Source organism: Vulpes vulpes, chromosome 8 (genome assembly GCF_048418805.1).
Source record: "Vulpes vulpes isolate BD-2025 chromosome 8, VulVul3, whole genome shotgun sequence".
Taxonomy (NCBI): domain Eukaryota; kingdom Metazoa; phylum Chordata; class Mammalia; order Carnivora; family Canidae; genus Vulpes; species Vulpes vulpes.
The window spans coordinates 12,696,943-12,721,537 of record NC_132787.1 but is presented as its reverse complement, the minus strand read 5'-3'; the positions used below and the strand labels follow the sequence as shown (position 1 = coordinate 12,721,537).

Genomic DNA, 24,595 nt, shown 5'->3' with positions numbered 1-24,595 from the left:
GCTCTAATATTGGGACAATATATACAATTCTAATATATGCTGTTTAGAAAAGAGATGTTTAAAAGTCATATACATGGATAGCCTAAGTGGCTTAGTTGGTTAGATGTCTGCCTTCAGCTCAAGTCATGAGTCCTGGGATCAAGCCCTGAGTTCGGCTTCCTGCTCAGCACAGAGTCCGCTTCTACTCTCCCTGTGGTTCTCCCTATTGTTCATTCTCTCTCTCTCAAATAAATAAATCAATCTTAAAAAAATAAAATAAAAAAATAAAAGTCATATACAATGAAATAAAGATAAACAATATTGGAAAATAAGTCATAAAAATACAATGATGAAGAGCAAAGTGACAATATAGAAATATTCAACAGAATTCAAAACAAAGAGCACAAAATGAATATAGAGATTGATTTTATTGATAACAAGAAAAATTCATGTCACCGATAAGACATGTCTACTTGAATGAGTAAGAATACATACCTGCAGTTTTTAAAAAATAAAGAAAAACTGGTATAAATACAACGGAAGTCAAATTATAAATAAGTTTAAATATACTGGATTTAAGTGATGTAACTAATAAGATTAACTTATATATCAAACTTGGTAGCTTAGAGGAAAAAAACCTTTTTTTTTTTTTTTCAAATGTCCATTCATGTAAACAAAATCTTTCCTGTATTAGGCCATTGAGAAATTATTTAAAAATTACAAGAAGTCTCTCTCCCTCTCCTTTTCTCTCTCTGTAAAATAAATACTAATAATAAATTTAAAAGTAAATAAATAAGTTACAGGCAACTGGGTGGCTCAGTTAAACATCTGACTCTTGATTTGGGCTCAGGTCATGGTCTCAAGGTCATGAGATCGAGCCCCATGTCAGGATCCATCCTGGGCATGGAGTCTGCTTAAGATTCTCTCTCTCTCTCTCTCTCTTTCTCTCTCACCTTCTGCCCCTCCTGTCTCTTAAAATAAATAAATCAATTATAAAAAAATTACAAGAAGCAAAAATTATGTATGCTATATCCTTTTTTTATAGTATAATACAGCTAGGTATTCTTTTAAAATGACTTTAAAATACCCACTGAATCACATAGAATTTTCTAGAAAAATGATTGCTCAATAAAGTATATGCTAGAAAAATCTAGAAAGTGAGGGAATCAGAATAGAATGAGGGTGAGGAAAATTGGAATCTAGCCTTCATTACTTCCAATAGTGACTGTAGAGTGTGACTCCATGGAAGTATCCCACCTTTAGGCAAGAAAAGCCAGGATTTTGCACTGCCTTATCCCTAAACAGCTCTTCTTAATCCAGGACAGTATTTCAGAGGAATGTAGCGGACTGACCAATAAAGGAGAACTGAGGTTGGGAGACAGACATCTACTATACCCACATTTTCAGTTAAGATTAATTTGGGTTGTAAGAAAAAAAAAAATCTGGTGAAAAAAAAATAAAGCAAAGGCTTTATTTTTCTCATGAAACAATAAGTCTAGAGATAGTTTAGATCTATGTACCAACTCCAGGATATCCTTAGCTATCTCTGCTCTTTTCTCCTTCCTGCTATTATATCCTTAGTGTGTGGTTTCTCCTCATGCTCAAGATGACTGCTAATTCTTTGGACATATGGCCACATTCCAGGCAGGAACAATGAAAAAAGCAGAAGACTAAAGGGACAAGCCAGCCAACATAGCAAGCTCTGTAAACAACAACAACAACAAAACTCTGATAGAGCTTTCCCAGTAGTACTACTAAGAGACTTATGCTAATATCCAATAAGTTGAACTAGACCACACATTCACCCCTAGCTTCAAGGAAAACCTTTTTTTCTTCTTCAAATGTCCATGCATGTAAACAAAATCCTACCTATATTAGGCCATTGAGAAATTGTTTAAAAATTACAAGAAGTCTCTCTCCCTCTCTTTTTCTCTCTCTCTAAAAAATAATGATAATAATAATAAATTTAAAAATAAATAAATAAATAAGTTACAGACAACGGGTGGCTCAGTTAGTTAAACATCCGACTCTTGATTTTGGCTCAGGTCATGATCTCAGGGTCATAAGATCAAGCCCCATGTCAGTATCCACCCTGGGCATGAAGTCTGCTTATTTTCAATCCTTACTATGTAAAATAATTTTCTTCTGAGTATAGCTTAGGCCTATTACATAATTTGCTTGGTTTTATATGTAATTTTTTCTCTGTTTTTTTTTTCCTAAGTATGATGTAATTATAGAATTGAATTTCTATTTTCCTAAGTTAATTATTTATTTCAAAAGTAAAATTTTTGGTTTGTCAAATTCTGTGGGTGTTTAGAGTCAACCCAAACCCGTCTTCTCATCTGACTTCTTTTCCTATGGAGGATGGACAGCTAAAATTCTCAAGTCTCTCAGTGGAGGGATTATTAGTGATTTTGATTGTCTAATTCCAATAAATGAACAGAATGAATACCTACCATGCATGTATTGCTTCATAATATTCCACTAAACTATGTACTCTTGGGGAAGAGGCATTTGGTTTTGGAAATCATTATATTTCTGTTGCAGAGACAGCTCTGCAAATATTTGTTAAACCAATTATTTAAAAACAATTATACTATAAAATAGAAAATTTTAAATTGCAAATGAAGGAAACTAGGGAAATTGCTCATTAAATTATTTGCCTTACCATATGAAGGGGTTAAAGAAATTTTTAGCCTATCGTGCTAACTTGAGGCAATTATTTTCCCTTAGCGTATTCAGTATGTGTAGTTTATGATAAGATCGCATTATGAAATGTTATGTCAACTTTATGGTTATCTGAAAATATCCAGTTAAATTTTATAAATATAACTTGATTGGAGAAATAATGAAAACATCAATGATTAATGGATATGTATGATCTCAGGAGAAAAATTTCTGCCCCAAAGTTTAAAATAGAATGGTAACACAGTATTTCAATCTATTATAGTGACATATGAAATTGCATCAAATACACTTTACTGATTTGTTATCCAAATTCTCAAATTTCAAAAATGGAGTCCAAGATATCACAGTTTTGTAGACCATGCTTATGATCTACCAGGAAAACTGCATTTCATTGTAGTTATTTTCTTCTCTAATATAAAGGGGCACACAGAGAAACCACTGACTGTGATGATCTTTATTGCAAAAGAAGATTGAAATCCATATTTTCTCACAAATCCTATTAGTGCCTCTATTGAGGAATAGGCAAAGAAAATCACTGAAGTGTTAATGATTTGCCTACAATTTTTCTTTTGTTCAAATGTTTGGATAAGCTGACAAGAGTTAATTTCATAAGAATCCTCTCTTTCAAATGATTTTACTGATGTAAAACTCCTAATTCAGTAGCATTTGATAGTTTTCTTAAATATCAAAATGCTAATTTTGACCTACATGATATTAATAAATGATGCAGGCATTTTGTATAATTCTCTGCTCATTGAGTTGTTGTATATTTTCACTAGATAGAAAGAATATTTTTACTAGGACATTTATTCCAGTCATGGATGTGGTAACCTATAGAGAAATTGGGAACAATTCTTTGCATTCTGTTTATAAAAGAGCTGTTGTTTCTAGGTATGAACTTGGGCTTTGAGTGGAGACAGGTAGACTAAAGGTGTATTTATGAATATTTTAAGTAGATGAATTTGGTCATAATATTTTGTGGCTGAGGACATACTTGATTTGCACTTTTTGAAATACAAAATAATAGTGTTCTTGAAATTCAGTGTTGCCTGGTAACAGAGATTCTAAACTCAAGGCTCTATTTATTTTCCAGTGTTATTTTCTCTTGGTCATAAAAAATAGCTTAAAAATGAAAGCTAAAATATACCTTCAAAACTTGGAATTCATATATGCCATAAAAGTTAGATTTTTTTCCAGAAATTGAAATATATTTAGTGGCAAAATTTGGTAGCAAAACACAAGATGTGTATTTTCTTATCATGCTATCATTTTCAAAAGTGTTCAGGTAAGATCTTTTTCTTCCAAGAGGAAAAGCCCAAAAGATTTTTATCACCCTGAGACAAAGAAAGCCAATAAGTTTAAAAAGCAGCATGAATGACTTAGGTTGACTATGAGGAAGTCTTTATCCCTAATAGTATTTGTTCAATATTGAACTAGAAAGGGATTGTGGAATATTGTCAATTTGATCACAAAGTGTACAATAAATTTTAAATATTCTATATTTAACAAAGATACATTTTATTTTCTTTGTTCTGCCTTTTTGCATTCACTTTTAGTACCACACAGTTCCATTTAATTTGGAAAGTTTGAACCCGAAAAACAGAGCACAATCTATCATTTGATCTCTGTGTTTGTCAAGAGCATTGATGATTGATTTGTTTTTTTTTTTTTTTGATGATTGATTTGATTGCAGCTAGAGTAGTTAGAGGAGTGTTCATTTCATGATCAAGTAACTTGAAACATTTATTTAAAATGAATGCTTCTTTTATATTTGGTGATTCTCTCAGTGCACACCAGGGTCTGTCTTGCCTGGGCTTTCCCTGCGACCCTCCTTTTGACATTTCCATTAAACTGTAAAAAATTAGTGTTGACTAATTAACATCTCACTTTAAGAGTTCTGCTAAAAGCCATATTCATGAATCAAAGTCAATGTGTACCACTGGTAATTAACTTGACAAAATTCAGCTTTCCAGGCTAATCATCTTCTGGCTGTCTTATGTAATGGCTGTCAATTCGGATCTACAAAACAATTGGTGTCCACTAAAAGAGAGGGGGAGGCATAAGAACTAGTGATTAGGCCATGTTCTCTAGCTGGGAACATGTTCTAATTAGAATTCTGAAGTATAATGAGAAAGCAGAAACATTAAAAAATGTTGACTTGAGATTCCCACATTTATAATTATATAAAAGCAGCCTAAAAAAGATCAAATGGATGGTAGGGGTTACATGATGGGATATAATAGAATAAATATCCTATGGTTTAACATGTGAAAGTTTCTGAGCAAGACCCTGAAAAGGCAGTAAATCACCTGCAGCACTGCAGGGCGTTGTGGTTAAGAATGCTGCCTCTGCAGTGAGACATGTTCAGATACTGGTCTTTACTAGTTGTGTGATTTTGGAAGAACTACTAACCTTCCTTCTGCCCATACTTTCTCATTAAGAAAATAGAAAATAATTTTACATACTGTATATACTTAAGTGTTAAATCAAATAATAACCTTAATCCATTGCCAGCATTTAGTAGATGCTAAATAATTATCACATAGTATAATTGTGTTATCAATTATGATTTATTACTATGGGAAAAATCAAGCATGCAAATTATTATCATATAATAATAAGCATGTCAAGAAGTATATAAATGAATAGCCCCTAGGTTTCAGAAATGAAGGACTAATATTTGGGTTGGGAGACCTCGAAGGAAGAGGAGAAATTGATTTTGAAAATGTTTCTTAAAAAGACAGGTATATTATTATTAAAAAAAGAATTACTTTTTAAGAAAAAAAAGATAGGTATAATTTATCAACTAAGGTCAGGATATCTATTTCAGTTAAAGAGTATGAGCAAAATAATGCAGCAGGGAAAGCATGAAGTATAATTGAGAAACAGGAAAGCAATCATTTTACTAGATCATAAAATTTTGTAATAAAGTAAAAGATTACACTGCAAAGAAAGGTTGGATAAATATTGTAGATTGACTATATTTAAATCATCATGAGGTTGTTGAAAGTTTCAAAGGATACTTTATTCACTTTCGCAGGCTGACATATTCCAACATCCAGGACAACCTTCCTAGAAAATCTGAGTTAACTTCTAGTTAAATAATTAAAGCCATTTATAGACTTTAAGAGATTAAAACCAGTAGCTTTTATGGAAGTCAGTTTAGTACTATATTTAGAAATAGCAAGAATCTTTAAAAAATGTACAATAACATGCTTAAAAATGTACATTTGTTTCACACGAAGAAAATAAAGTAGAATATTTTATTTTATTGTTTAGATATTTTATTTATTTATTCATGAGAGACACACAGAGAGAGGCAGAGACACAGGCAGAGGGAGAAGCAGGCTCCCTACGGGGAGCCTGATGTGGGATTGGATCCCAAATCTTCAAAGGTCAGCCTAAAAGTGTAAGCTGTGTAAGTTGACAAACTGTAAACTTAGCTAAGACGATAGGTCTTCCACAGAAGAATAACCTGTAGTTTGTCAACTAAGACAATAAGTCTCCCATAAAAGAATAACCTCTAGAGTTTGTCAACTTACAGAGCTTACACTTTTAGACTGACCTTGGAAGATTCTGATTCCATTAGTTTAGAATGCTACTTCAGTCATCAATTACTTTCAAGGGCACAAGGGAATTCCAGTTGTAAGGAGAAACAAAGACATTTCTTTCCCTTTCTCTACTCTGAAATGACTAAAACAAGAATTGCAAAATAAACAAACCATGTTTTTGACAAATCTAGGGATATTTGTCCTCTTGAATCACAGTTAAAGATGAAGCATTGTCAAATGCAACAAATATCCATCCAGGGTACAAGAAAATACTGACAAAGGATATGCTATTACATTGTCTCAGATACAGCCAACTCAACACAAACATTGTTCAGATAGTTGGAATATGTCAAAGAGAAAAGGCAACAATCCTTGGTTTGAGCCAATGGAAACAACATATTTGAATTATTTACATAAGTTTTGAGGATGTGCAAAACAACACTATGAAATGTTTAAGACCACATAATGTAGTAGGATTTTGAAGTGTTTAAGAATGATAAACAAATTTGGGATATTTTTCTGCCTTAAGAGGTAAAGTTGTCAGATTTAGTAAATAAAAACACATTAGAATTGCTTAGCGCATGAGATATATTAAAAACCGAGTCATTGTTTATCTAAAATTCAAGTTTAACAAGGAATCCTGAATTTTATATAACATCTCAACTCGAAGAGAGCTCTAGAAAGGTAAACAGAGGCATCAATCACGTCTGTAATGTTTGATTTCTTTAAGGAAAAATCTGAAGCAACTACAGTCAAATGCTAGAATAAGCCAAGGTTGATGTTTAGTACAAGGGTGTCCATTTTATAATCCTATTTACTATTATAAAAGTAGTTTTAAAGAAGACCTAACGGGTAAATAGACCTCATTGATAGTAACACAAAAGAAAAGCTATCTTTACATAAACTTATCAGTAAATCTGAAATCCATATGAAGAAAACATACTACACTATTGAGCGTTAGAAAGGAAGAGTTGGATGCATAGAAAGAAAAACATGCTGCCTTTTAGTTTTGGATAGGAAGACTTATGATACAAAGAAACCTGGGCTTTTCATGTTAATAAATTCAATTTCTCTAAAAAAAATCTCAATATAAATTTTGTGAACTAGACAACATAATGGATTCTAAAGTTCATAAGGATAAATGAATTTATAAGAACTTACAGGTAAATCTGAGAATGATGATTGATAAAGGGGATAACCTAACCTTGTAATAAAATACATTATAAATAAATGTAATTATATTACATTTGAGTTGCAGTTGTGTCATCTTAACACATCACATGCCCATAGAAGTAAAATAGTGACCATCATTACATAATGTGGATTTACCCACCTACTTTTGAGTCTTTGCTATCATTCTTCTCTTTTTTTTTCTTTTTGTCCTAGTTCAGTTCTCCATCACCTTTCATCTGGAAATTATAATAGCTCTTTAATTGCTCTTCATGCTTGCAGTATTTTTCGTCTTCTACCTCAGTCAAAATGATCTATGGCATACACATGTAATGTGTTAGCTTCCTTACATAAAATAGTTCAATGCCTCTTTACTGCACATTAGGCAAATGTTAATCACATTAGTAAGGAATGAAGGACAATCTAGGACTCAGCCCTGCCTACCTCTTCAGCCCTGTCTTTAGCACTCAAATAACTCTGAATGCTTCTCCCCATCCCTCCCATACACAGGCCACTTCTCACTGCCTGGAATATCCTTTCAAATTATTTCACTTGGCCGGTTTTTATTCATCCTAAAAAATTAATTCGGTTACCATATCTGCCCATTCCCAGTGGGATGGACTAAGTGTACCAACTCTCCCTGTAAGTGTGAATTTTATAGCTCACAAGTGAGTCTCATACATGAATCTTGCAATTTTTAAATTATATGCCAATCTTTTCTATCACTCAGTGCATTCCTGGGGACAAAATTATATTTATCTTTTTGCACTTAGTTCCCAGCATGTGTATACATAATCAATGGTTAATAAATATTGAAGTCACTTGTTGAATGTCAGTTGAAGTCCTTTCAGTAAAATATCACACATATGCTCAAATAATATCTCACACAAACAATCAGGCAAGCAAATACACAAAATTTCTAGAATATTTCTAAAATTTCAGCAATATTTCTAGTTTTATGGAGTATATCCTTACAACTATTTGTCGACTCCACTTTATTTTTATTTTTTTAAAAGATTTTATTATTTATTCAGGAGAGACAGAGGCAGAGAGGCAGGGACACAGGCAGAGGGAGAAGCAGGCTCCATGCAGGGAGCCCGAAGTGGGACTCGATCCTGGGTCTCCAGGATCAGGCCCTGGGCTGAAGGCTACGCTAAACTGCTGAGCCACCCGGGCTGCCCTGTCTACTCCACTTTAAATCAGCTTCAATAATTTTGAATTTTGACTTCAGTTAAACTTATAAATTAAATAAATAAACTGTAATCCCCATTTTTTATTTTTCCACATGTGACTCAAAGGAAGACGCTAATGAACAAGATCCCCTCTTTTTTATGGCCCATCCTTTCTCCCTCTATGTGCTCTATAAAATATCAAATACTTTACCACAAAAAGATTATAAGAATGATGAACTGAAACAATGAATCTAGTTAGAAATAATCTGACCACTTAGCTTTAATTAAAGGCTATTGAGCAATCCTCTCAATGAGAGACTGAATTTAATCCCTTTACTGTGTTTAAATTTCATTTCAAATGACATATATTGATCACTTATATGTGCCAAATTTTATATCAGCTGAATACTTGAAACAGCCAGTGCATTTGCATATTATTTTCATTTTACATCTGAGGAAATGTGACATTGAGTGGTGAACTAAATTGTTCAACGTAATAAATAGTAAATGTCAACTCTCAGAGAAGCAAAGATGTAGATGAGTTGATTTTACTTCAAACTTATTTTCCTTGATTACAAGTATAATCTCGTTTTTGCTTATCTTTCATGTCATGTTTATAAATAACTATTATTAGATTGATTGAATTTATATGGAAAATTAAAAATTCTAGCAATGAATTTGTAATATATTATGATTACTAATTAAACACATTTCAACTTTGTTACATTTTTAAAATTTACTTTGAGAGATTGAATTTCTTGTTTTTCCATTTACTCAAAAGGGGAAAAAATCGAGATTTCTAACCTTTCCAAGGGTTTTATGTATACTCTCAAAAAATGAATGAAAACTACTTCTACTTATAATAATAGGGGTTTCTCTCAAGTTGGACAAACTGGCCCAATAATATCACATTACAGTGGGAGTTTGGCCTAAAATGTTTAAAATATAACCCGTGTAACCTAGCCACAACTGGAGGGAGCCAATAATGTTCTCCTACTGTTTGAAGATAAAAAGAACTTCAGGGAAGTTTCATTTATCCTGTTCTTTCACTGTGTAGCAAGGTGACTGCCAAGTTGAGTTTTACAATAGCTTAAATGGGCTAAAACTGAAAGCATTTAGTAGAGTGGTATTTCACCATAATAGCTCCATCGGTCAATAGCTGAACCAAGAGTTTACACAAAGAAGGAAAGGAAAATGCTTTATCTTTGTTGCAGAGAATTCTATCCAAATCAACTTGCATTTTATTATTTAACACTTCAGAAATGACAAAATTTTCAAGGGAGAAACGTTTGTCTTTGCTGCCTTTGAACTCTTCCTTCATTTCTGTATCTCCTTTCATTTTCTTTGCCTTCTATCCCTGGAGACCTTTCAGGCTCTTGTGTTAGTTCTCTTATAAGTCTCCTTGATCTTGAAGACTATCTGATAAAAATTACCCTTTTCTTGAATATCTGCTTCATAATCTGGTACTCTGATAATTTTCTGCATACTTATATATTGAATATCTACTATGAGCCAGGGACTGAGTTAAGCATTATCATATAGTAGATATGCAACTAATATAATTGAATAAGAAAGTGATATGATCTCCTACTCTGGAGGGTATTATTACTTAGGAAGGAAAATAGATTATCCAACAACTAAAATCTGTTAACTTATAGTAGAGAATGCGGTAGATATATAAATACAGTGTTACAGAAATTCAAAGAGCAGAACAAGGTTATTCTGCAATCTGATGACAGAGGTAGGAACAGCTTCATGGAAGAAAAAAGCTTTGTGTCTCCTTTGAGCGGGGGGAAAGAATTGGGGCAGTTTTCTAAGCAGTTAAGGCATGAACAAAATGATGGGATTGAGAAAGGACCCAGCATCTCCTAAGTTTCATTCTGTTCAGTTCATCAGGAACACATGGTATAGAGTAGGGAATGTCATGAGGTAAGCTAAGACAATTACACTTCCTATAGACTTTCAAGAACTTTCTTTGAAATACTAGTAAGTTTGAATTGCTGTGTGTGGGCAATGAGGGACAAAGCAGTATTTGAAAAAAATAATTAGAAGGAGTGACACAGAGACAGGAGATTGTTGCATAGTGAAAGATGCCAGCTCTGCCACTTACAAGCTATGTTATCACTTTACTGACATTTTTTGCATCAATTTCATCTAGAAAATGGTGTTAATCTAAATGATTGGTGTAAAGGTTAAACAGGATAATATGGATTAAGTTTTTGGAATTAGGGGATCCCTGAGTGGCTCAGCAGTTTAGCGCCTGCCTTCAGCCCAGGGCGTGATCCTAGAGTCCCAGGGTCGAGTCCCCGATCAGGCTCCCTGCATGGAGCCTGCTTCTCCCTCTGGCTGTGTCTCTGCCTCTCTCTCTTTCTCTCTGTCTCTCTCTCTCTCTCTCTCTGTCTCTCATGAATTAATAAATAAAATCTTTTTTTAAAAAAAGTTTTTGGAATTAATGTTTGGAAAAGAAATAAAAGAATGCCAAAGAAGAATGTATGAATGAAGTGAGAGTTGAGAAGATGTGTCACATTCTGGAGATACTTAGAGTAGAGGAGCTGGAAATTGGTGACTTGTTATTCATGATGAGTGAGGTAGAGAAAGAAGCGAAGTTAGCTATTAAGGTTTCCACTTGAGAAACAGGCATGGTAACGTGAAACCCTGTAGAGGAGGCCAGAAGTGATAAAAGAAACTCCCATTAATATTTTTGTACAAAATCCTTTCAAGAAAATGTTAAAAAGAAACATAGGATAGGACTTAAAATAAAGGTACTAAGTGGGAAAGAGAGACTTGGAAGTTCATGGAATAAAAGTGGTTGTTAAAGCCATTGAGGGTGAATGTTGGAAGAAGTGGAAAGAATCTCTGGGGTATCCCAGTTTTTAAGGACAGACAGAGAAATCTCTAATGATAGATTCCTAGATTTACTGAAGGGAGATGATTGTGTGTGAAGACTCTTGCATGGAGGCATAATACACATGTAACATTAGTGGGATGTGATTCTACTTGAGTAAAAAAACCACAAATAATTCAACACTTATCTTATTCAACCCACTCTATTGAACTCTAGAACATGAGAGAATACAGCCAAATCTCTTTCCTTAAGGAATTTATATTTTGATTAAGGAAACAAGATTTTATGCTTTTTAACAGGGGAATTAATTTACTAATTGAACAAATTGCTTACTGGGTATTTCCAATATAGTGAATTAGGATATTTTGAAGGGCAAAAGAAGAAATAGTCCAGTCAGGAGGTTATTGCTGTAAAATGACAGCATGAATAACAATATAAAAAATTGTAAGAAAAATAAGTCATAAGAAGTGTTGATGGACTTGACTCTGATTTGCTGTTGAAGAAATGTTCCTTAATAGAAAGCTGTAATACAGAGAAGGGTGAGTCCATTGCAGGCAATGGAGCACTGTTTTGATAAAGGAGGTTGAATTTGCATTACTTCTTTCTAGAAAATGAGTAGCACTAGTTGAGTGACATGGAGTATTCATGAAGGAGAATATTAGGCTATAAAGCTGTGTAGGCAGGACACCCAGATTGTGGATGCCATAAAATAAAATACAAACTCAGGAATTTGTACTTCATTCTGTAAGCAGTGGGAGTCATTACAGACATTTGAAGAGAACAGGGGAATGTATGGTTTGGCAGTGGTTTGTAGTACTTTTTGAGGAGTTAATACTGGATGAAAGAAAATCTACTGGGGAGTAAAGGTGGACTATGTTGTAAGCACCTGGGGAGAGGATGGGTTTATTAGTATTGATTATTAGGTGAAGAGACATTGGAAAGAAGGACTGGGACTGCATACTGAAGGGTTGAAGAAGAATGTAGAATGAAAAGTAACTCCAAGGTTTATGTAAGAAATATACATCATTTAATCTCTGCAACAAACTGATGAAGTAGGTAATATTCTTACTTTTCAGATGAAGAAGTTGAAGAGCCCAAAGCATAGTAGTTTACAAAATTCTCACAGCTAGTGAGTGTCAGATGGGATTTTAAGCCCAGACAAATTATGTGACACTGTCCCCAAAATGTTCTTTAATAATATAAAATTTCTAAAGACTGGTTATGCATGCATATAGTACCCTATTCTTAAGATATTTATTTTCATATTGGAATAGTTGTTATAGTTGAAAATTATTGTGCTCACTTATAAATGTTGCTGTCGTACTCAAGATATTTAAAACACAATACAAAATGAAAACTGTTTAAATAGAACTTTGGCTTTTATTTTCACTGTTTAATCACAAAAAAAGACATTAAATATATTGATGTCTAATAATTAGGATGTTTTATTACCATTATTAGATGTTTTATTACAAATATTCATCTCCCTTTTTAAAGATTTTATTTATTTATCCATGAGAGACACATAGGAAGAGGCAGAGATATAAGCAGAGGGAGAGGCAGGCTCCTCTCAGGGAGCCCAATGATGCGGGACTTGATCCCCAGACCCTGGGATCATACCCTGAGCTGAAGGTAGATGCTCAACTGCTGAGCCACCCAGGCATCCCTATTACAAATATTTCATTACTGAATTAACCAACTATTCATCTATCTACAAGTCTAATTGGAAATCACCAAGTGTAAGAAAAAAGAATGGGATAAAGTCAGAGGAATCAATCTAAGAAACAATTTAGCAGAAAAATAAAATGCTTTTCTGATAAACAATAGTTTAAAATTATAGACACAATGTGTATTTGTAATCTATCTTTTCTTGCCAAGTTAAAATTACAATGTGTTAAGCCTGAACACAGAACACTTCTTAGGTTCTTATACTTGGTCTTATACCATAACGTTTTTGATATTAATGAATTATTTCATTCTTTCAGTTGTTACATGAATGATTAACTTGGTGTTCTTATTTATTAGTGCTAACTAAAGAGCACCAATACTTCATTTAATTTCTCTGGATTGTCTTCCATTTTGTAAGTATGGTTTAGGAAATAAGCTATATGATGATTGTATAGAGTTGTCCTTTTTTAAAGACTTAAGGTACATTAACATAAATTAATGTTTATTGATTTCACACAGTGGGCCAGGTATTATAGCAAAATAGATATACAGTATATTTAATGTAGATAGCCTATATCTCCATTGTCCACCTTTCAATTAAATCTACCACAACTTAGTGATACTTTTACTGAAAAAATACTTCTTTTGATAATTATGTTAGTCCTTTATACATGTATTTGCAAATATTGTTAATACTACTTGAGATATCTTTCAAATGAAGGAAATAAGGCTTTCTTTGGGTGGATAGGATACAAAACATAAGTTCAGTTTAGTAAGCTTTTTGTTAATAACCTGAACTTGACTGCTATGAAGTATTGCTAATAACTACATTTTAATAGAAATTAAAAGACACATTAATTGGCTAATGCAAATGTTCAGTAAAATATGAATTTTCCTGAACTTTTATCAGTTATGTAAGATATTATATTGATTATTTCTTCTTCTTAACATGTTATCATTGTAGATTTATTTACTATATAATTTGATTTGTTCTTTGGAATGATGATAACATAAAAAAATGGATTTAAAGGGAAGAAAATAAAAAAAATAAAGGGAAGAAAATTGAGACAAAAATATCCTTTCAGTTGTCACATGAAATAGTGCAGGTGAAAATTAGGAGGGTCTGAAATAAGTTTATTAATTTGTATAATTGTACAAGTAGTAAAAACCAATTGTATGAATGATATTTAGTGAGTGCTTAATATGGGCTAGAGACTCATCAAAATACAAGTCCTTGATGTCATATAACCAATATTTCACAAAAAGTAACTATATGCGAGGTAGTGATAAGTACTGTAAAGAACTTCAGTAAAGCTGGCTAAGGAGGAGAAGAAGTATGGGGAAAAAGAGGTACTGAAGTCTGGGGTTTCTGGACAAGATGTTCACTCTTTTATATAATTGGTTGGGGAAGTCTTAAAACTGTCTGGAGAAGGACAGTATTGTGTCAAATACTCCTACTAGTTTCTTTGAAAGAGATTTGCGGATTGACCATTATTTTGGTGATGCAGCAGTCGTTGGGACATGACAAGAGCTATTGCCTAGGTCAGCAAGACTATAAGTCTAATTGAGCTAGTTCAAGAGAATGAGAGGAGAATGCCAGATAGTATTTACACCTCTTTTCAATCTTGCTGTAAATGAAAGCATAGAAATGGAGTAGTGGTTGGATGGAGATGTGGATCAAGAGTTTGTTGTCATTCTTAAGATGGAAAAATTTTAAATATCAATTTTGCATGATATTGGGAATCTTTTGGTAGAGAGGAAAAATCAGGGAGGCAAAGAGAGGACAGATTTTGGAGTATTGTCTTTGAGTAGCTAAAAAGGTGTGGATAGGTTCCAAGTGCAAAAGGAGGGATTAGCTCTACATAAGAGTAGGACAGCTTATGCATATTAATAGAAGAAAATATGTAGTTTATGGATATAGATGAAAGTGAGTTGGTGGATGTGGTATTGGCAATATTTAGGACTTCCCTTTTGATTGCATCTTTTTTTTTCCCCCCAAAGAAATAGAAAGCACAGACATCAGCTGAGAATCAGAAAAAAAGAAATATGCTAGTGAGGGAAAACTCAAGAAAACTCAGTTTGGTGAAAGAGGATTATAAAGAAAAAAATGTTTATTTTTGTGGATGTTATGTTTGCAGTCCTGTGCGTCATTCAAGAAGACAGGTTGTGTAATCTTTTTTGCTCAGTCAGGAGATGAGGCTCATAAATAGTTTTGGATATTAGTAGCACAGTTATGGTAATTTAAACCATGATGTAAAAGATATGTAGCCAGGGAGAACTGGCAAAGTGAGGAGAGAGGCCAAGGTCATAATTAAAGAATTTTATTATTTATTTAGGTAAAGGAAGCAATGTCAGCAAAGGAGAAAGAAAACTGAAAGAGACAAAGAAAATTAAGATAAAATAGCAGTAATAATGACTAGATGAATATTTATAAGAAAGAGTGTTCAGCTTGTCAAGAGTTCTAATAGGATGAACACTAAAAAGATACCAGTACATTTTGATTTTTAGGAGATTATTGATTATCTACCGATTGTTTCTGAAGACTGGTGGGTTTGAAGCTACAACATAGTGAACTGAAGTTTCAAGATATTTGACCATAATAGTGAGAGGAAATTTCATGAGAGGTTAGGAGCTTTTTAAAAAATATATACGTCCTATAGCCAATATTTATTTATTTGAGAGAGAGAGAGAGAGAGAGCATGTGCACACTAGAGAGACAGAGCAAGCACGAGTTGGGTGTAGAGGCAGAGAGAGAAGCAGGTTCCCTGCAAAGCAGGGAGCTCGATGCAGGGCTCTATTCCAGACCCTGGAATCATGACCTGAACCAAAGGCAGATGCATAGCTGACTGAGCCACCTGGGTGCCCCAGGTTAGCAGCTTTAAAGTGAGGCAGACGAAGGGAATTTTTATATTTTAATAAAAGTTTACTAAGTTTCTCCTCTATGCTGGACATTATTCAGGTAGCCTTAAAGAAAGTGGACATTGTGAAGAAAATTGACAGAAATCCCAACGCTCAATATCTTATATTCTAGTTTAGGCTATTTCTTTAGGCTGTTTCTTTTAGCCTAGGAAGCCTTGAACATTTAAGATTTTCATATCAAGAGAAAGCCAAAGGAGAGAGGAAAATAAAAGGTGTGGTTCTTGGGCATGGCAGAGCTAAGTGAGAGGAGCATGGTGTCACTTGACATCACAAGAGGAAACCATGATAAAATATAAAACAGGCCTCCTTAATTTTCAGTCTATGGTGGACAAGGATTTTGTACAAAACACTATAGTCCAATGAAAAGAACAATATAATAGGTTTCAGAAGACCATGGTTCTATACCCACAACTTAACTGACTATATCAGCCAAGGAAAGAGCCTTGAGGAGCTGTAGCCTCCTCATGAGTAAATTAGACGTGTCTGTTCTATCACAAGATGTTGTTACATTGGTCAAATAAGATTGTATGTTCTCTAAAGAGTTTTGTAAATCAAAGATCTTTTTATAAGGAAATGATAATTTATAGGGCACATCTGCAAAATCCTGTCATCTATATTTGTGATTCTTAAACTCCAATTATTTTATAATCATTTAAAAAAATTTTAACAGTGTTTGGAGTGAAACTACATCTTTTTATTTCACAATTTCTATTTTGTAGTTGTAAAAATATTTTAATATTTATAAAACCCCTGATTGTTCTTTTATGAGCAGGTTAGCAATTATAGAATATATAATTTCCCTTGACCACTGTGCACTAACACAAGAACAAAGACTTTTATGCCCTGTGTGATCACATGTTTATAATAGATGAGCCTTGGCTCACAATGACTGCTTTGTCTTATGTTTATTAGCCCATGCCTTAGTGCAATTGAACTTGCCCTAAATTTACTGTTTCAGAGCTACAACGTGTGTAGCACATTCATTGTACTAAGAATGATACTCTCTTACTTGAGTCCAGACAGTAACCTTAGGACTGTTCAAGTTCTTTTCCTTATAAAAGCTAGAAGCTCCTGCTAAAAATATTGAAATATGTAAAACAATTAAGATATTTCAAATAGTGGACCCTTTATGTGATAAGGTTTTGAAAAATATCTAATTACATTAACTGTATGGGATGAAGCTTGTCTCTCTTCCTACATCTAGGTGCTAGCATTAATGAATGAGATCCAAGTATAGATTTCAATTTGTGACTATTTTCTTTAATGCCAAATAAGACAACTCATGGCACATTGAATTGTTTATAATTCTAATCTCTGCTGCCAAGAGTTCCCAATAATTTTTAAGACTATTACTTAACATTTTAAAATGACATCACAAAAGTCAAAGACAAAAAATTTGAGATGTTACATTTCAAAATGTTACATTTTAAACTGTAAAGTGCTTTTGATCTTCTTCTAGATGCATACTATCTGATTTATAAAAACAATAATACGGGATCCCTGGGTGGCGCAGCGGTTTAGCGCCTGCCTTTGGCCCAGGGCACGATCCTGGAGGCCCGGGATCGAATCCCATGTCAGCCTCCCGGTGCATGGAGCCTGCTTCTCCCTCTGTCTGTGTCTCTGCCTCTCTCTCTCTTTGTGACTATCATAAATAAAAATTAAAAAAAAAAACAATAATACTATGTTTCCCCTTATTCTCTGTATTACTGAATCAAATAAGTAATTAAAATACTTAAGTAAAGAGGATATCTCATTCAATCCATTTTTTTCTCATTTAACTTTTGTTTCAATGGGTCTCAAAATTCTGTGACAGATTTTTGGTCATTATCTTTTTAAAAAATATTTATTTATTTATTCATAAGAGACACAGAGAGGGAGGCAGGCTCCTCACAGGGAGCCCAATGTGGGACTCGATTCCCCCAACCCAGGATCATGCCAGGAGCCCAAGGCAGACACTCAGCCACTGAGCCACCCAAGCATCCCAAGTCATTTCCATTAAAAAGTACTGATTTTAAAAACTAATAATTTAAAACTGCCTCTCCCCAAAAACCAAATTGTTCACAAAACATTCTCCTTTCCTTCTGAAGGTTTTACAATGCATCGTTATCATTAACCAGTCTTTTACTATTAAACTTAAATGGCCGGTTGACTCAAACTGTTCTGAGACCATTTTTCCACCACTGATTAAGACTGGGGTGGCAGGTATTGGGGATAATATTCATTTAGCCTTCTGAGCTTTCTGGGCAGGCTTGGTGACTTTGCCAGCTCCAGCTTCCTTCTTGTCCACTGCTTTGATGACACCCACAGCAACCATCTGTCTCATGTCATAAACAGCAAAGCAATCCAGAGGAGGATAGTCAGAGAAGCTCTCAACATACACAGGCTTGCCAGGAATCATATCAATGATGGCAGATTTTACCAGGTTTCAAGAACTTGGGACTATCTTCCAGCTTCTTTCTGTTACAATGATCAATCTTCTCCGTCAGCTTAGCAAACTTGCAAGCAGTGTAAGCTCTGTGACAGTCCAGCACAGGTGCATATCCAGCACTGATTTGGCCTGGATGATTTAAGATAATCACCTGAGCTGTGAAGCCGGCTGCCACCATTTGTGGGTCATTTTTAAAAAATCTATTTTATTTAAAGACAGTTTGCCAACGTATAGTTTAACACCCAGTGCTCATCCCAGAAAATGCCCTCCTTAGTGCTCATCACCTAGCTACCCCAACCCCCGCCCCCCCTCCTCCCTTTCTGCTTATTTCCCAGTTAGGAGTCTCTCATGGTTTGTTTTTCAAATTTTTCCCCACTCAGTTTCTCTCCTTTCCTTTACAGTCCTTTTCACTATTTCTTATATTCCACATATGAGTGAAACCATTTGATGATTGTCTTTCTCTGATTGACTTATTTCACTCAGCATAATACCCTCCAGTTCTAACCACATTGAAGCAAATGGTAGGTATACATCCTTTCTGATGGCTGAGTAATATTCCATTATATATATACCAAAATCTTCTTTATCCATTCATTGCTGAAGCACATTGTGGCTCCTTCCACAGTTTGACTATTGTGGACATTGCTGCAGTGAACATTGGGTTCAGGTGTCCCATCATTTCACCATACCTGTATCTTTGGGGTAAATACTCAGTAGTGCAATTGATGGATCATAAGGTAGTTCAATTTTAAACTTCTTGAAGAACCTCCACACTGTAGCTGTACCTCCAGAGTGGCTGTACCAGCTTACATTCACACAACAGTGCATGAGGTTTCCCCTTTCTCCACATCCTCGCCAACATTTGCTGTTTCCTGTCTTGTTAATTTTAGCCATTCTTACTGGTATAATGTGGTATCTCATTGTGATTTAGATTTGCATTTCTCTGATGGCAAGTGATGTGGAGCATTTTTTCATGTGCTTGTTGGCCATGTGTAGGTAAGTCTTCTTTGGAGAAATGTCTGTTCGTGTCTTCTTCCCATTTCATGACTGGATTGTTTGTTTCTTGGGTGTCAAGTTTGATAAGTTCTTTCTAGATCTTGGATACTAGCCCTTTATCTGATACGTCACTTGCAAATATCTTCTCCTATTCTGTAGGTTGTCTTTTAGTTTTGTTGACTGTTTCCTTTGCTGTGTAGAAGCTTTTTATCTTGATTAAATCCCAGTAGTTCACTTTTGCTTTTATTCCCCTTGCCTTCATAGATGTGTCTTGCAAGAAGTTGCTGTGGCCAGGTTCAAAAAGGGTGTTGCCTGTGTTCTCTTCTAGGATTTTGATGGATTCTTGTCTCACATTTAGATCTTTCAACCATTTTGAGTTTATCTTGTAATGTAAGAGAATGGTCCAGTTTCATTCTTCTGCATGTGGCTGTCCAATTTTCCCAACACCATTTACTGAAGGGACTGTCTTTTTTCCAGTGGATATTCTTTCCTGCTTTGTCAAAGATGAGTTGACCATGGAATTAAGGGTCCATTTGTGGGTTCTCTATTATGTTTCATTGATCTGTGTGTCTGTTTTTGGTGCCAGTACCATACTGTCTTGATGAGAAAAGCTTTGTAATACAGCTTGATGTCAGGCATTGTGATGCCCCCAATTGGTGGGTCATTTTTGCTGTCATTGTCACATTGCCATGATGAACATCTTTGACAAACAAATTCCTCATATTGAAGCCCACATTGTTTCCAGAAGAGCCTTACTCAATGCTTGATGGCACTTTTCAACAGACTTTACTTCATTTTAACAATGAGTGGAGCAAAGGTGACTATCATACCAGGTTTAAGAATACCAGTCTCTTACTCTACCACAGAGTCTGTACCAGTACCACCAATTTTTTAGAGGTCCTGGAGGAGTAGATGCAAGGGCTTGTCAGTTGGATGAGTTGGTGGCAAAATGCAATCTAGTGTAGTACCATGGCATTGTCATCTTTACAGGTGACTTTCCATTGGTGAACCAAGGTATATTAGCACTTGGCTCCAACGTGTTGTCACCATTCTAAACAGAAAATGGCACAAATGCTACTGTGTTGGGATTGTAGCCAATTTTCTTAATGTAGGTGCTGACTTCCTTAATGATTTCCTGGTATCTCTTTTAGCTGTAGGGTGGCTCAGAGGAATGCATTTTGTTAACACTAACAAATTAGTCGTTTCACACCAAGCGTGTAAGCCAGAAGGGCATGCTTATGGGTCTGTCCATTCTTGGAGATACCTGCTTCAAATTCACCAACAATAGCAGCAACAGTCAGGGCAGGACAGTCAGCCTGATATGTGCCTGTAATCATCTTTTTAATAAAGTCCCTATGTCCTGGGACATCAATGAGTGTCACATAATAATCGCAGGTCTTGAATTTCTACATGGAGATATGAGTACCACTTTCATATTCACTTTCAGTTTATCCAAGACCAAGGCATACTTGAATGACCCCTTTTTCATTTCATTGGCCTTCTCAAATTTTTCAATAGTTGTTTTGTCTGTCCCATTACATTTGTAGATCAGATGGCCAGTAGTGGTAGACTTGCCTGAATCTACATGTTCAGTCTACGTGATGATGTTGATATGAGTCTATTCCTTTCCCATTTTAGTGTAGTGGTGGTTTTCTTGACACCTGTGTTCTGGTGGCAAACCCATTGTGAAAAAGTCAGTTCATTTATTTTATAATTAAAATTGAAGTTCAGGGATCCCTGGGTGGCGCAGCGGTTTGGCGCCTGCCTTTGGCCCAGGGCGCGATCCTGGAGACCCGGGATCGAATCCCACATCAGGCTCCCGGTGCATGGAGCCTGCTTCTCCCTCCGCCTGTGTCTCTGCCTCTCTCTCTCTCTCTGTGACTATCATAAATAAATAAAAAATTAAAAAAAATTTTTTTAAAAAATTGAAGTTCAGAAATATTCTCTGACTGCCCAAGATACATGCTTAGAATGAATACACAATATAGAATCTTGTCATCACTATATCATTGACTTCGGTGGTTTTCATAGTTAAGTATCTGCAAATATGGTGGTGGTAGTAGTGGTGAAGCCCTGAAATAAACTAATTTTTCCTGAATAAGGGACATGCAAACCATGTGACTATCCTGAGGCTCTAGTGATTCTAACCAATTCTCACTAAAAAAAAAAAAAAAAAAAGAAAGAAAAGAAAAGAAGATAACCTTATCCCAACTAGCCTCTTTGCTTTTCATTTTTAATATTTGATGCTTTTTAACTTAACTGAATTTACTACTATAAGAAAGGTAGAACATACTGAAGAAAATTACATTTACCCATAACTCCATAACTCAGAATAGCTACTCCTAATACTTTGCTATCTTATCTTTTATGGAATATTGTTACTTTAAGAATTTATTTATTTATTCATGAAGGACACAGAGAGAGAAGCAGAGACATAGACAGAGAGAGGAAGCAGGCTCACTGCAGGGAGCCTCATGTGGGACTTCAGGATCATGCCCCGAGCCAAAGAATGCTCAACCACTCAGCCATCCAGGCGTCCCTCTTTTTTGGTATATTATTTATAGTACATATTACAGTGAATATTTGAGAAAATGAGACCATTTATTTTATACTCTTTTATAGGATATGGCAGTGTGCCTGGAGCAATGTCAGATATCTTTACACATTCTTCAAGATTATGATTTTTAATTGCCCTATCACATTCTAACAGAAGGTTATATTATTATTTGTTAATCTCCCACTGTTGGGAATTTATATTATTTTTAATTTTTTGCTGTTATAAAAAAACACATTTTTTAGACTTTTGCTTTATATTGCCAAGTTACCTTCAGAAAGTTATCAGCTGATATCCCAACTAGTATGAGAATGCTTTCTTGTATGTTTCACAATAGCGGGTACGCTACATTTATAGGTAGAAATACAGATATATAGGTTTGTGTATATTGTGTATATACATACAATTACAATGCATTCATTTAACTATATTTAAACAAGAATAGTATCTCATTTTTATGTTATTAAATATTAGTAAATACTTTTCATGTTACTAGCTATTTCTACATTTTCTTTTGAATTTCTTAACCATGTGAATTGTCCACTTTTTTTGAGCAGTGACTTTTCACAGTTATTTATGTTTTAATGTTTTCTATTATTTTGCAAATTTTCACCACATAAATTTTATAATATGTTCTAATACTTTTAGTACAACCACAGTTTCATCAATTCTGTAAATTTTAAAAATTGCTTGTTAGTCTTGCCATTTATTCTTCCAGAAAAAATATTTTCTTATTTCTTATTTGCTTATTCTTCTAAAGAAATTTATCTGGGAAAAGAGAAGTTACAGCAAGTCTGTTCGTTGATAGAAATGGACAATGAGTGTAGAAAGAAACTATTGATACAAGAAGACAGAGGAGATTTACTGAAGTAATACCAGCAGGGCTCGAGGGATAGAATCTTATGTGCAAGTGGAGATTGTGGTTTTGTAGAATAACACTTACATGGTGTTTATTCAGTAAGGATGGAATGGGGGAGGAAATGTTCACAGTTTAAGGAGAGAAGAGTAAGTATAAAACAGTAATCTAGGACCGTAGGAGAGTGAATGGTCTGGTTTTACAGCTCTTTTCAAGATACTGTTCATGAAGCAAAACCATTCAGTATTATTATATGGTGTAATTTGATTTCCTAGTCATGTTTAGATACATAGATGTGGGCGTATAATAGGTGAGATTGATTTAACTAGGGCTGGATTTAGTCAATAAGAGAATGAAGCAAGAAAGGAGCAAAAGAGCTGGAGTTTTATATAGTGGAGTGATTTTAGTCATGTATAAAATATGACAAGTAAGGAAAGTGATGAGGACAAGAGTTAGGGATGAAAGACAGGAAACAAGTGATAAAACCATGGATTGTGGGTCCTGCTGGGGTAAGAGAATCATTGCAGTCAGGGTGCTTTGAGTGAACTGGGAAGAAAGGAGGTGTAGTAGTCAGAGTGTGGTGCTAGAACTGAGATTATTAAGGGGTTTTCTTATTTAATGACCAGAGGAGTTGAGCATTGATGACAAGATCAGTGAATGAATAGAAGTCAGATATTCTAGAGACCAGAGTGTTGGAAGAGTCATGCATATAGATATTGAAACCACTCAAAATTGATATGAGATCCGTGCTGGAGGTTTTGACACTAAGCAAAGATTTCTGAGAAATGGATAGGTGACTGTACTAACAAGAGATATTCTATGGTTCAATCTAAATGATACTCAAAATTGAGAGTTGTTATGGAGAACCAGTGCACTAAACATTCCCTATGCCTAGGATATTTTCCACCAGAACCCCCAATATTTTTTCCTTCTCATTATTAATTAATTGCCTATCACTTCAAGGGGCTTTGCCCCATCATCCAGTCTAAAATACTCCTTAAGACATGCTCTACTTTGTATTTTACTTGTTTTTTTAAAAAGATTTATTTATTTATTTATGATAGACAGAGAGAGAGAGAGAGAGAGAGAGAGAGGCAGAGACACAGGCAGAGGGAGAAGCAGGCTCCATGCCGGGAGCCTGACCTGGGACTCGATCCCGGGCTCCAGGATCGCGCCCTGGGCCAGAGGCAGGTGCTAAACCGCTGAGCCACCCAGGGATCCCCTATTTTACTTGTTTTATATTTTAAGAGCTTTTATAACTAACAAACTATCTTCCTTATTTACTTGTTTTTATATACTAATTCTCTTATAGAATATAAGTATCTTGAAAATAGTGATTTTGCATGTTTTGTTTGTGGCTGATTTCCCAGACTTATGATTACTGACACATAGTAGGCAGCCAATAACTCATTGTTAAATGAATGAATGAATGAATATTTATAGGATTAAATTTTCTCTTCCACTTTCCTGTGACATCTTCCAAAATCCAAATATACTTTTTAAAGGAATTTTCCAACTCAGAACATTCATTCTTCTCGTAAGAATTGCTATTCACAACCTTCTCAAGAATGGTGAAATAATAACACAAATAGGAAAAAGATAAAATTTTACTGTTTGCTTAATTAGTTAGGACTCAAAGATGTTGTCGCTCAATACTTCAGGAAATTCTCACCAGTAAGATAATGAACTTGAAGTATCATTATCTCCTGATTAATTGGTTTCTTTTTTTTCTGATTAATGGTTTCAACTATCACTATCCTGTTATGCTT

The 24,595-nt window shown here is 34.6% G+C and overlaps 1 protein-coding gene and 1 pseudogene across 4 annotated transcripts in view; one reads left to right on the top strand and one right to left on the bottom strand.

Annotated features, from left to right (window-relative positions):
• Positions 1-24,595, top strand: part of CNTN1 (contactin 1) — a 347,755-nt gene that overhangs the window by 33,736 nt on the left and 289,424 nt on the right. The window lies entirely within an intron of this gene.
• Positions 18,058-24,595, bottom strand: part of LOC140600058 (elongation factor 1-alpha 1-like) — a 70,783-nt pseudogene continuing 64,245 nt past the window's right edge.